This window comes from Rhynchophorus ferrugineus, unplaced genomic scaffold, assembly GCF_030347505.1.
Source record: "Rhynchophorus ferrugineus isolate W39M unplaced genomic scaffold, kcgeb_rfMv2 rfM3, whole genome shotgun sequence".
Classification (NCBI taxonomy): Eukaryota; Metazoa; Arthropoda; class Insecta; order Coleoptera; family Curculionidae; genus Rhynchophorus; species Rhynchophorus ferrugineus.
In genome coordinates, this window is record NW_027472582.1 from 67,276,367 (window position 1) to 67,292,187 (window position 15,821).

The following is a 15,821-nucleotide window of genomic DNA, read 5'->3' on the forward strand; positions in this document are numbered from 1 at the left end:
CTTAACGGAGTTACGTTCCGTTTTATCTTCTTTTTTTTTCGGTTATTTTCGTCGCCCTTCAATCAATTTTTAATCGGCTGTCGAAGGTAACTACAAATATGGATATTTTTATTTTTATGGCGTTTAAAACATATTAAAAGTTCGCGCTTAATGTTCCTTGGTGATTGTTGTTTGTGACGTTTCGGCTGATACGGTTTTCTCGTCTTATTACTTTCGGGAAGGTTAATTGAGAAAGCCTAATGACCAATTTTTTTACCCTGTGCGTGGTCTTGGTACAGTAATTGAGTACTTATTGTCTGGTTAAACTGGCTTATTGTCGATTAAGCGAGAGAAAACATTGGTGACGGTAACACAGTTGGTGTTAGTATGCATTCATGCTTATATTAACAAAGTATCAAGTTCGTAACTCATTTTTCCTTTTATTAAAATAAATGTTAAACTTAAAATACGAGGGTCGATCAATAATTCCTCAGAATATATTAGTCGGTCGCCCGTAACTCGCCAAAGAGTTCTCGAACTATCAATTACCAGGTTGATCAAAAAGTTCGCTATCGTTGCGAACAAAAAATTCGACACCATTTTTATACGTTTCATAAAAACATAATCATAATTCCATTGTTTAATTAAGCTTAATGTGGCAATTTAAAAAAAACAGTTTTTAGATTCGAATTCAATTTTGCCTCTTTTTAATCTATACATAAGAATTCTGTATGTCACCATGATCTTGTACCAAAACAAGAAACTATAGAGTGAGAAATGTATTCAGAAAGCTAGTTCGAGTTGAGATAGTGCCTAGTAATTATATGCCTTTTGGTAAACTAGTAATGGACGTAACTGGCTCTTTTTTTACAAGGGTAAGGTGGGGTAAAAGTCCAGCTACTATTTTGATTGCGCACCATCTTGGTTTTGTGACATTTAGCTCAGTTTCGCTTTAACCATTGTGTTGTGTAGACGTCCAAATTTTATTATGGATAATGGATTATTGCCACTCAGTGGAAATTGCGTCAATGCGTTCCAATTGCGTGGAATTTCAAAGATTAGTATATTTGATAGATAAGAAAGAATTTGGATCAAGTTCGTCTCAGATATCTGTCCATGTAGACAGCTGTTTAAAATTGAGTTAACGAGTTTAAACATCACATTTAAAAACGTCTCGTTCTGAAGAATCGGTTTCGAAAACATTGAAAAAGTCTTCGGTAACTTTTTAAGTTATTTAGGACCTAAAATATGTGAGTAGATTTCGAAGTAAAATTAGCCTGAATAAATGTTGCCAAGATATTTTTCCGTGTTCGAAGCTCGTGCAGCTCTATTCGTTTTAAATATCGACCATCGACCTCTTCCGTTTTTCATTTTGATGCATGAATTATCTCCAAAGATATACTATGTCGCATTAACAATTCTCCAAAATATTTTAAACTGATTGGTTATGGTATTTCTACTGCATCCTCACGCTTAGATGTAAAACGTCAATATAGAAGCTTAAATTCGGATATAGAAAAAACAGTCTGTAGTACACAAATAGGGTACTTAATTCATAGAAACAATGTTATAAACTTTCTCAGGAGACATCTTGTATTGTTGTTTACTAAATCTCAAAACATAGGTGCATTTATGTTAAATCAAGATAGGCGTGTTTTTAATTTTTCCATGTTTAACTTTTACGAGGCAGAACAACGCGTGTTGCCTATGTTCTCCTACACCACCGGATCGATTTAAATTTAAATTATGGCCACTTCTTGTCCGAATGTCGTATGCGAACACACAAAAGAGGCGCACAAAAAGGCCGCCATGCCCAGTCTGCTATGCAGCGCGAAATAAAGTGTTAAATGAATAAAGTAAGCGAAATAACACCTCTATTGTATTCTATTTACTGCATCATCGGCCTACGGGCTCCATCGGGACAATATTACCGACATTATGGAAAACCATGCTAATACATTATCTGCATAAAGAACAATTCAAATATGTAAACGTTCCGAGAAAAAGGCATGGGATTTACATGTACCAAAATTGTATTTAAATTTCGATAGATGGAAGATACACGAGATGACAGTGGAAATTTGCACACAGTGTTGAAATGGTACAGATATATATTTCGCTCGACGTCCAGGAATTAGATAGTGGGTGATAACCGCCGTTAAATATGTACTATTTCATCGGCTCCAAGGCATTGTTCATATTTCTGGATAATTTATTAACGCTTTTCAGTCTACTTTGAATACCCATTTACAAGTTATTCCAATAAAAATGCTAATGTATCGGTAACAGTTAAAAATAGCGCGGAATTAGCGAAAAAAACATTCATATATCATATTAAAGTCTGATTTAAAACAGACATTTCTGTATATTATATAATCAATGATGTTTTTTTGATGACTGTGTAATTAATTTATAACTGATAGTCCAAGTCTCCTTTGTCTTAGATTTAGGAATAAGTCTTTATGTTTTACAAGAAGTATTATCACTCGCTAGCGACGCTTAATCATATTGTTTGTATTTTAGTATTATATGAGGCAAGAGTTTTTTCTAGAAAAAATCAGATCAGATAGAACAACACCCAATAAATATTGCTTGTCCTGTCAGTATAAAATAAACGTTTACTTTATCATCAAGTCTTGAAACAAGTGTAAACTTATGGTGTTCAACTTTGGGGTTCTAGCAGTCAAAGTTATAGTTTAAAGTTTGTAGTTATACAAAGGTTTCAAAACAAAATACTGCGAAGTATTGCTGATGCTTCATGGTACATTCGTAATGACAATCGGTATAAGACATTTGATCATGATTTTTGATTAAGACAAGATTTTGAGTAAAACCATTTGATCAAGTTCAGTGAAATAAATGTTAAGCTCAAATGTAATTTTAAATATTAACAAAATAATTACAAAAATTATTATATACATTTTAGAAGTCCAATTGTTTCTATAGTTAATAATATGTCATTATATCAGTTTTTGTTAATTAATAAGTTCTGTATATTAATTACACTTACCAATGTTGTTATGTTGTTTTGTTACTATTTTCAACTATTATTCGAAAACATTAAAATAATGTATATTCTTAATTTTTCACAATATATTTCGATAATAATTTGAAATAGAATTAAAATAACAATAATTGGGAAAAAAGTTTACAGATTGTAAGCTGTTTAAGATATTAAGGAAGTAGATTGAATAAATCGTTATAAATGTATAGTAATATTCCTCTATAAGGTACTGTGGTTTTCTAGGTCGGTGGTATTTCCGAACTAATTATTTGGACATAATTATATAGGTTACAAATGTTATTATAAAAGATTAATAGCTTATCTGAAAACTTTAGAAGCTAAATATGTTAGATGACAAAATGCAAAACTTTAGATAGAAAACGTTGAGAAAACTGACACAATTTTGTTTGCTTGGGATTATTGTGGTTGGTCAACTTTTCATCGCCAATCACAACAAGTTCCATAAAACTTCTTCATTTTAGTCTAGCAAGCATTAAAATCGCGATATATTGTAATAGTTTAAAATGCAATTTTCTGTTAATTGAAGCTGCCATCAAATCTTTTTCAGATATTAAGGAAGTAGGTTGAATAAATCGTTATCAATTCATAGTAATATTCCTCTATAAGGTGCTGTGGTTTTCTAGGTCTGTGGTATTTCCGAACTAATTATTTTCACACAATTGTATAAGTTAATAGTTTAAAATGCCATTTTCGGTTAATTGATATGGTAGCCACTTTTCTTCCTTAAGGATCTTTACCATTGCATTTAATTGTTATAGCGAAATTAAATATTAAACATAGTATCAAAAACATTTAAAACTTGAGGATGTAGGAATATATATGTATATGTGGTTTTTATAGAAATGAAGAACTTAGTTATATAATTCTATATCAACGATGAAATCTAACTCATTTGCAATAATAAAATATAAAAAAGTAATGTTTGTGTAAACCAAAAGATTGTTTCTTTACTAATCGATATGAAGACAACTCAAAAACAATCAATCACTGAAACGATTTGAATGACTGGTGATAATCGGAGCGAATGAAAATAATTTATTAATTTACACTCAATTATATTTGAATAACAAAGCAATGATAATTTATATAAAGTTTAAAAGCAAATATACTTTTTCTTGTTAAATGCAATTCGAAAAATATATCAACTCGATATTTTGTGCTTGAGCTTTGTAATTTTAAATTCGCACATAGCGTATACCATACATAGAGTCCATATGAAAAGGATACTTTCTACGTAGAAGGAAATAACGAAAACATTTGTAATTGTAATATTGGTATAATAGATCGTTTTTGCCGCATACGCCTATGAAGGCAATGTGACGTTTGATCAATTAAGTGATTTATTGGTTTTTTGCAGCATCTCGTTTCCAGCGATACAAACTGTTTTTGTCGACAAACTACAGCAGCACCAAGGCACAGAGGATTTAGACGTCAGTTGAAAGATATACTGTATTTTTTCAGGTACATATCTTTGTAATAGAATATATAAAATAACTTATTATATTAAATAAACATTTCTTTTTTATTTAGGACTTTTTATCGTATATATTTTATATAATATTATTATTAACTTGTTATGATTACAAAGAGTTTGCGTTTTCTAACACCAACTATGATAACAAATAAAATAAAGTTTTAATATAGGAGTCAGAATTTGTAATTTTGTCAAAAGTCATTTAAAATCTATAGAAGAGTTTGTAAAAAATATGTTGAAATTATATGTCTTTTATAGATGTTTGTACCAGAAAAAATTCCTTTCAATCTTGTCCTGAGGATTGTAGAAACAATTCTACATGTTTTGTATTTCTATGATATGTGGAGAGTGAAATACTTACAACTAAGAAAAAATTCGCTACTTCTATCAGTTGATACAGAATGGTTAATTAAATGTTCTTCTAACATTACAGGTTTCAAAACTTGGGCTCATGCTATGTGATAAACAATCCTCCTTACAAACTTGTATTTTGAATACAAATTTTTATTATACAGTTTTCTGGGTTTACAATAATACAAGCTCTATTTTATATTATTTTTTGAATCATTAGAGTAAAGATACTGCCCCTTATAATACCTTGGCTGTTAATATAGTATAATGAATTATTAAATCCTAAGACAATATTAATCAAAGTCCCCCTTCCAATTTATAATATATTCTTTCAATATATAGCATTTTTGCTGAAATTAATTGATTTTTTGAGATTATTTATTCATAGTGAGAATAATATTAAACATTTAATTAATAAAATTTATAACCTTTTTGTAAAGAATTCCTAGTAAATTATCAAGATCTTATATGTTAAATTATCTAAAAATATATGTATTAGTTATTGACTAGATCCATTATTTTGTTATTTATAGCATTACAAAAACAACAGCTTCACTGATCTTGAACAACTTACTGTAAATAAATCAAACGTTGCTTATTTTGTAATAAAGCGACATGATTGATCAATATCGAACTTTGCTATATATGCGAAATTGGCATCAGCCAATCCGTTTTTGATTTAAACCTTGGCTATATTTAAAAATAGCCACGATGGCGAAACAATAATTTACGTTGCAATACCAGTTTGTGCTTAATAGCACAGGAAGTACTGCACATTTGTAGATTTATCATCTTTAAAGGCACTAATTAAACATCAGAAGGCAATCATCGGGAGACTATGTATGAATAATGCAAAACACTTAAACGCCATTCGAGAACGAAAAAAGCTAATAATAACGAAAATAACTCCGATTACTTTCTGGTCGTTTTTATTCCTTAATTAAAATCGATTAATTGGTTTTACTCATTCTCAAACTAGACTGATATAACCTGATCTGTAAGAACAATATTATAAAATATCAATTTTAATAATTCATATAGCGAAAGTTATTGACAATGTTGGTAATTAAGAAAGTCATGTTGCTGCAACCAAAATGAAATCAAATATACTATTGATTAAAAATGGCAAAACTTTATTTTTTTTTAAATTAATTATATTAACTTATATATCAATAAATGAAGACAGGTTGACGATGAAATGTCAATAATTTCTCAGGTAATTGAATCATTCCTAGACATACCTTACTGAAGCTTGAGCAAAAGAACCGCAATTCAAGCTGTAGCATCATCAAAGATGGATCGAAGATGATTGATATTGATTTTGGCATTGTAGTCTATTCGAATTTGCGGAAGCTTCTGAATTGGGGCTGCAATATTGTATGTATAGTCATTCAAACAAGTTCCACTTCTTTCCATAACAATAAAGTGGTTCTCAAATTAGGTAACCGTTTTTGTTTTAAACTTTTTAATAATTTATACGCGCTGAATTTAAAGTATAGTCAGTTTAAAGGGCTTAAATTATGAGAATAGGATGGCTTTGGATATGAGTTGACTTTTTGGAAGTCACGAAGAATTGATTAAATTGAATTATTTAAAAACAAGAGATATCCCATTATTTCAGTGTCTCGTTCCTTGCCCAGCAGAAGAAATTTATAATGAACTACACCACAATTTCTAAATTTGTCTGTTTTTAAGAATAATAATATATAGGAAATGAACGTAGTATATTATAGTAAAACATTAACCCATTTGTTTTGCCGAATCAGCCAAAATGTTATTTCTGTACTGCGAAATGGAACTTTATTGTTATTCGGTTGATAAATATTTTTCTACATCTTGTTTGTCTATTAAGGTTTATTTTAGTGAAACAATATATATTATATTATATTGATCCTGTGCAAGTAATAATACATATTTTTTAATTTTGAAAATGTGAATTTAAGGAAAAATGTGGTTTTTAGAGGCAGTTTATTACATATTGAAAAAAACTGTCATAAGTCGAAAAAAATTCACTAGAAGTTTATTAATTAGTAACAAGAAGACAAAACTAAACTATATTACACTTAAAACCACCCAAATTAGTCACCAGACAGTTGTTCAGCCTTGAAATTCAAAGGGTATCATTAAAAACGAAAAATGTAATGAAACGTAGGCTAGTGTTACATGAAACATTAGAAAATAGTATCAGATTTGTAAATAAGTATTTTCCCTTCAACAAATGAAGTTATTTTTGGTTCTTTCGAGTTTTATTCCATATTAAGCGAGATAAGTTGGCATTGGTAATAATGGTGATGGGAGTGAGTGAGTTTTAGTTGAGCATTGATAGAGATAATCACTTTTCTTAGCAGAAACGAGTATAAATTATTTTGCAATTTCATAATTTACACTACCCGCCCTATTATCCTAATATTGTACCCTCTGTACGCTATTTATTTCGAGTAAAAGCGATAAAATTTCGTATCATATGAATATGACAAAAACTGTATTGATTCATTTATATGTCTAAAGATTTATAGTCTATTCAAAGTTATTTTGTACATACGTCATCTAAATTTGTCACGTCAAAACGTCGCAATGTTGCCGCATCAACTCTGAGTTTAGTTGAATTCGGCTTTGATACACAACAAAATTCTAACCTAAATGGAATAATTGAACAAAAACGTTATTAAACATGATTTATTTTAACATTATAGTACATCTAAAAACTACAGTTAATTATACAGCCTCAATAGTTTATAGGTTAGAGTTATAACCTCTAATCTCTAATGCTTTCAAGATATTTTGCATACGTCTGACAACCGGACGACTTTGACAGGTTCATTCGTTTACGTGTTCGAATTAATCCGACAGCATTGTGTCTCTCTTTCACTAGAATAAAACGAGAAGGAAAATATTGTCTGATTCTGAAACGAATTTACAAATTGCGGCAGGCAATACATTAAACATCTTGATGGCGCATGTACAAAAAACTTTGAATAGACTATATCTTATGTTGCTAGAAAGATGGGAAAGAGGCCGTTACACTTTTTTACAATACATGCGCAACAATTGAAGACAAAAGAATCAATCACAGACATTTTTTCGCAATAAACCTTTCTCGTATCCAGACAAACATTTATACATTTAACAGCTTAATCGGGATGGAAACATAATTGGTTTAATACAGACTGAAAAAATTCAGTATTTTATACCGGACCTGGACAAGTAATTAAACATTCGCTTTTTATCGAACCAAAGTAAATTATGCCATATCAACACTATCGGCCAGGATATTACCGCGTGATTAAGAAACTAAATACATCAAAGGCGAGCAGGACAAAAAAACTTAATGGATGGCAAATATGCCCTACGTAATTATAGTGTAATGTACTCTAGCAATAAATCATCCGGAAGAATGTTCCGATAAATTAATACTGGTCGAGCCTTCAGGAAGAGGATGATTACAAATTGAAAAAGTCACTGCGTAACAAGTGAACAAAAAGTTGCTGCGGATTCTATATGATGTCGCTTAGTTTATAAAATGAAACTCGGTACTACTTCTGCACTGAATCTCTTGCCGTAATACTCGTAAAGGTATTTGATTTTATATGAGCCAGCAGTTTATTAAAGAGGATTATCGTGTAGATTTGACGTGTAGCTAAATATAACTGATATGAAAAAACTATGATAGAAAAACTTAATTCGAAATAATAGGATTTTATTATTAGCCTGTACTTTTTATTAGGTGCTTCCATTTATTATATTTTAACCCTAAAAGTGCAACTATCTAATAATGATCTAATCATGGATCCAATCTCGAGCTTCTTCAGCATTTCGGAATCGTAAGTAATCATAAAATATTTTTAACAAAGAAATTGAACCGACTTATTAACCGAGATAGGTATTTAGCTAAATTATGTGTATATAGTAGAATATAAAATATGTGTAGTGGATAGGTTAAATAAGACTTTTGTTAACGATTATTATGTACATATTTTATTTTAAAATGTTTTTTTTGTTGTGATAAAAATTTAAGTTTGATTTTCTTTTAATTTCTGTCTTTTTATCTTATTTATTTTTTGAAGTAGGTTCAATTTTTTTCCAATTTCAGCAGCTCATAATAGACGACACCTTCCTGAGACATAAGGGAGTAGCATCACCATAAGGTTATCAAAGAGTTTGATCATCTTCGCAGCAGATTTTTTTAAATCATACAACAAAAGTTAAATGAACACCGTAAATGCAATTTCGAGAGTTTCATAATCAGCTGTATATACTAAATAACTCAATATTACTTAATAAAAAACTATTATTTTATGTAGAGAAATTTTAAACCTATCGCATTTAGTAGTAAGGTAAGTTTCTTTAACAAATGTTATTTTTATTTATTCTATTTTTACATATCACTGATCAAAATAGATGTAATCCTGGCGAAATTAGCTAAAGAAGCTAGAATTAAAATCGAAAGTGGTTTGGAGTTTGTACCATTATTGATCAATGAAAGCGATAATTAAGATATAAGATTAATTAATAAGACCTATATGGCTGTCCACTCTGTTGACTTAAAAAATGGACTGATCTAAGACTCACAGCGACAGGATGAAGAATTCTTATTACCAAAACGAAGACAGTGAAAATGAAGATGATGATAAATGCGGAGATGTATGGAACATAGCTATATGTATAGGGGGTAGAAAAATATTCTTGGTTTTGGTTAGGGTTTAGTGGTGAACGACCAATTACTAGGCGGAATTTTATCAGAAGAAGTTATATTAGTTTCAACTGTCGTGTTATATTGAGACCATTGTGATGGCATTTGTTCTTTACCCTAGTCTAAATTAACAACCCTATATTATTTAAATGTTTTAGAAACCCTGTATTTCGCATTTGTTGATTCTTGATTTATTTTTTCTGTAACTATCTATGTATAGATATAGTAAAAAATCATGCAAATTTCCATTTCTTTGCTTTATTTCAGTTTTGTAAAATTAACACTAATTTTTGGCAAAACCGATTCACGAAAATGTTACAATGCAAACTAGTAGTTAAAAATAGTTTATATAACATATTTGAACGTGCATATATTACCAAAACATACGCTTTCAACAGTCTACAAACACCAAAACGAAGAGAGTGAACATGAAGATGATGATAAATGCGAAGATGTGTGGAATATAACTATATGTATAGGGGCTACAAAAATATTCTTGGCTTTGATTAGGGTTTAGTGATGAGCGACCAATTAAAAGGTGAATTTTTGTCAGAAGAACTTTTCTTAGTTTCAACTGTCCTGTTCTATTGCGACCATTGTGATGCCATTTGTTCGTTACTCCAGTATAAATTAACAAACCTATATTATTTAAACTATCTATATATAGATATAGTAAAAAATCCTGTAAATGTCTATTTCTTTGCTTAATTTCATTTTTGTGAAATCAACACTAGTTTTTAGACAAAACCGTTTCACCAAAATGTGACAATGCAAACTAGTAGTTAAAAATAGTTTATTTAACATATTTGAACGTGCAGATATTACTAAAATATACGCTTTAAACAGTCTACAAATACCTGTGATATTGTAAAATTAGCTCTATATTTGAACAAGTTAATAAACGAGATAATATTGTTGATATTTAAACCTTCTACCATTATCATTCTGATTTCATTCTATTATTATTTCAATTTTGTTAAATATTTAATAAACATCATTGATACAAAGGCTTCTACTATCAATTTATTTCAATATATCAATATATATAGATATAGGACCTGATATCGGACTAATAAAATGTATGTTATTTTAAGGTATAATTTAGATATTTTCTGATATATACTGAATTAGCTCTGAACGTAAACTAATTAATCGATAAATGTAGATAATATTGTAGATATATAAGGATACTGGTTAGGTATATGGTAGACATGCCTCTGTGTCATTTAAATGTGAGCTATAGAAACTAAGTTTAGCACCTAATCTACTGAACAAGTACGGCTTTTATAGGAAAATATACCGGCAAAAAATTAATAGTTAACTACTTGACTTTACTACAATGGAAGTAACAACATTAGAAAACGTGTGACATAGAACATTATTTTCAGGAAGCAGCAAAGAACTATTTGCTTGATTACTGCTGTTGAACATAATCTTATATGGTCTTAAGAGTTACATGCCGGTGAATTTATATGACTCTCAAGCAGTTTTATAGGAACTGGATGAAGACCGTCATTGGCGTAGCAATCTACTAAATATGCATCTACAAAATGCTTCAGACTAGTGTTTGATACGATTTTATTTATTTATTTATTTATATGACATATTAATTTAGGTTTTCTGATTCTCCATGTTTATATTGATACGGAGCTGTCTTTTATATTTCGGGAATGTCCTTAATTATTTTTTTGATCATAATATCATGGGAGAATTCATTTATTCAGAACTGGAATTAAATCATAAACATTTTCTAGAGAATATTTTCTAACTTTTAATGAAGATTCAATAAAAATGTATTGATTCTTAGTATATTAACGAAGATCTTCACAGCTAACGACAGTTGAGAATATTATTATAAAAAAGTATTAAGTTAATTATATTTATATATTGTTAATTGTAGGAAGAGAAGTTAAAATATATTGTATGCATTATTATTTTCAATATATTACAATATGTATATTGGAAAGTCTTTGGTTATATCATTAATAAAAGTATGAGATATTTATTGGTGTAATAAATATAATGTGATACACCATTAATAAAATTCAAGAATTTAATAAAGCAATTAACTGTAATTTATCTTCAGGAAAGGGGACTTGTCACAACCAATAACAATATCCTTATTTAGTCGATATAATTTTACTGATATGAATCTTGTATAGTTATGAATTGGATTTACACTGCATTTTCAAATAGGGAGCTTAATACGGTGGTATAATTGAGTATTAAGTGGTCTTAGCAACGATTAGATTTAGTTTTGTTGTAGAGGTTATATAGGTGTTGTAGGCCTATAAATTAATTTTAAAGGATTTTTTTGTTTGAAGTTTGTTTACAGGCAATTTACGGATTCTCTCTCGAAAGAACAATGTATCTTTTGAAGCTATCCATGATATCCATGGATCCATTTTAGTTACCTTATTGTAAGAAGTTAAACACTGCTTAGACTTGTCCCAACTTATATATCGGAATAAGTAGTAGTCAGAAGGAGCGAGGTTTGGAGAATAAAGCGAGTGTTTTACCGGTTTTGCAACAGGTGGCCGAGTGTTGTCATGCTAAAGAGTAACATTATTATACCTTTGCTCTTATTCTTGTCATTTTCGCGCAGTACTCATCTCAAGTGCGTTAATTGTCGACGTTAGCAATCTCCATTGATGCGTTTATTAGGTTGTGTTTTCTCATAATATACCACACCAAGCTGATTCAGTAAAATTCCGAGCCTTAGGCTTTGATACTAATGCGTGACTAGGTCTCAATGATTTTCTTGTTTTGGATTATCATAATGGGCCCGCCTTTCATCACTAGTAACAATACTGTGGCTTTGGCATTAAAGCTGCATTTCACATATGATCAAACGTCTTTCAATGTGTTTTGGTTACAAGGTTGCAATAAGCTTTACACAGCATTCGATGACATTCAGCAGCCTTTTCCTTCAAATTAAGTAAAACTTCCCGCAAATGCGATTTACTCGTTACACATTCAAGCATTTTCAATCCAGTGTTTAAAATTACAAAAAATATTTCTTCGACGATATAACACATATTTAAAAGTCAAGCTCAAAAGAAGTAAGACTTCATCATATACTTGGTTATACCAACACCCTCTGTTCTAAATATTGTGGAAACGAGTGCTTAGAAGAAAAAGTGATTAAAAACTTATGTTTTCTAATTTATACTTATATTTATAGTTTTTAGGACTGAAATAAAACATGTGAACAAAGATGTTTTACTATTGTGTTAACTAAAAAATATCGAGTGTTATAATTACGTCATATTAAAAATAAAGCATAATGAAGGCAATTTAAAACGATCTTGCTTATAATAAATCCGGCTATTAATAAAATATAAAATTGAGGCAATATATTTTCTGCTGTTGCCCTGTCGCACGGATGACCTACTGAAGAGCTACCACCGATATAAATCCCGGCTCAAGAGCAACCGCGGGCGAAAAACGACGTAATAACGCTAATAAACTGTCGATTACAGGACCACGGAAGATCACAGTTTTAGATCTCACTTTATGTCTTGTTTAGCTCCACATCTGGCGCCAACCGTTCACGCTAGCCCCGCTTTACACCATCAGCCAGGGTATATTGTTATTGGCATTTTATTAAATCAATAAATTCTTCAATTATCTAGTAATAGTGTTTAAGTAATAATTTGGTATGAATAAGATATCACTTGAAATATTTTCACATCTACATCTCTACAATCTCTGTTAATTAATTACAATGAAAAAAATAAGATAAATATTTAACCTAGATACTGCACCGTAGTTGTTTACAATGGAAAAACACATAAAAGTGTCGTCATTATATCAAATGATTTTTTTTTGATAATATATAGGATTCTGAATAAAACATTAAAGTAATTATTAAAATGGTACTGCTAGATATATATATATATATATATATATATATATATATATATATATATATATATATATATATATATATATATATATATATATATATATGCTATATATATATATATATATATATATATATATATATATATATGCTATATATATATATATATATATATATATATATATATATATATATATATATATGCTATATATATATATATATATATATATATGCTATATATATATATATATATATATATATATATATATATTCATTAGTTACGCAATTATAATATTCTGTAAGAATATTAAAGAAATACGTTCACCAACATTCAACCAATTTTTAATTTTTTTTTACTCTTTGTGATTCCACAATCTGCTCTATAGGCAATAAGTATTTCTTATGTCTATATTATATATGTCTATATATTATTACTTATAGATCTTCTCTATAAAATAATATCTTAATTAACTAGTCATATTCTAAAGCTTATTCTAAAGTCTACATATGTCCAGTAATCAGATGAGGTGGTGTTAAACGTTTTAGTCTACGCCCTTCACTATCACGTCGCATATTTAGCTGATTAGCGAGTACATTGGGATGCACTCACACTCTTTCGAAGTACTTCACACAAACACGTTGAATTACACTCGCTATAGGTTCTAGAGTTGTATCACTTTATTTGAAATATAGTACAGAGCATCAACAATGGCACGCTACACTATTTTGGAACCGTTGAATGATGGATATATTAGATTTGCTAGCGGTACCCCATAGTTGGATTCCATATGACCAAATAGGCTTGAGTATAGACTCATACAGCAACATCATGTTGATAACTTGGATTTGCGCCCGATGAGCCAATACATTTGTTATAATTTGAGTAGAAGTTGTTTTCCTTTAGAGAGTATGTGTTTCTTCCAGGTTAGGTGTCGATCTAAGTGCATACCAAGATATTTAACTTGCTCTGCTTGGGGGAGTTGACGATTATTGATATTCACTGGTGAACATGTTCTTCTACGTAGGGTAAACGTTACATGGGTGGATTTTGTTTCGTTGACTTTAATGCGCCATGTCTTTAACCATAATTGTATTTGATCTAGGTGGGCCTCTACGTTTATTGATGCTGTGACTGGATCTTCACGGGATGCCAATATTGCTGTATCATTTGCGTATGTCGTCACAGTAGTTATTTTTATGGTGGGTAGATCGGCCCTATACAGAAGATACAGTACTGGACCCAGTACACTATCTTGCGGAACTCCTGAATATATGGGATTTAATTCGTTATGTTCATCGTCTTGATTTACAATAAAATGTCTATCAGTGAGATACGATTTTAGTAGCTGATAGTCCGGATGAGGGAAAAGTTTCTTTAGTTTAACCTGAAAGCCCGTATGCCATACTTTGTCAAAAGCCTGAGATACATCTAAAAATGCAGCCGAACAATGTATTTTGGCATTTAGGTCAGCGAAAGCCCCAATTATTAATAACAACTGAATTGATATAACAACTGAACTTGATATTAATCAATACATTTCGAAATATATATTTCCATTTGAGAACTTAGAACTCTTCTTAAGCTGTCTATGTTTTAGATACATTACTAGGTATAAAATGTACAACAGGTATAAAAATGGGTTTAATTGAATCTGAAGAAGAGGCTCATTATTTTAATACACACCTGAATATCAGGCCCAGAGCGAATGTTAATTAGCAAGACTATTATATTAAATATTTGTTCATCGTCCAAATTATTTTAATTAATATTTGAATGTGCATTTTGTAATCTACACAAGAGTATTAAGGCTTTATTGTTCTCGTATTATTTGCTTGAAACTGGTTTAATTTGTGTATAATTATATCTTTATATATATATATATATATATATATATATATATATATATATATATATATATATATATATATATATATACGAGGGTCACTAATTATATTTCGGGAATTTGCAACACCGTTGTCATGTGAGTCCATCTGATGGTTCCATCGCCAAGTTTGACATTTTTGACGATATACGTACTCAGAACATTTTGTCGCATGGACGCTATTTGTTTATTTTATAATTAGTAGAAGGTTCAGTCTTGGCAAAAAATGAAACTGAATCGTGAATATTTTCATGCGATGATTTTTTACGATTTTCGACGTGGATTATCACAACAAGAGTGCATCAATCAACTTAAATTGATTGCGATGAAGCTCCATCAAAAACAACCATATATCGCTAGTTTAGTGAATTCAATCGTGGTCATAGTTCGCTGTCCGATAAGTTTCGCGAAAGTCGTTCAAAGTCGACTGTTGTGCCAGGAAACATCGATGATTTGTGCGAAATTATTAAGAAAGACCGTTATGTCACCTATTGGGAGATCGGGGCATCTTTTTTAGCATTAGTTCCGCTAGCATATATGCGATTTTACATGAA

The 15,821-nt window shown here is 30.0% G+C and overlaps 1 protein-coding gene across 1 annotated transcript in view; it reads right to left on the reverse strand.

Annotated features, from left to right (window-relative positions):
* ds (dachsous cadherin-related 1) overlaps positions 1–15,821 on the reverse strand; it is a 555,958-nt gene that overhangs the window by 85,214 nt on the left and 454,923 nt on the right. The gene's annotated exons all lie outside the window — the stretch shown is intronic.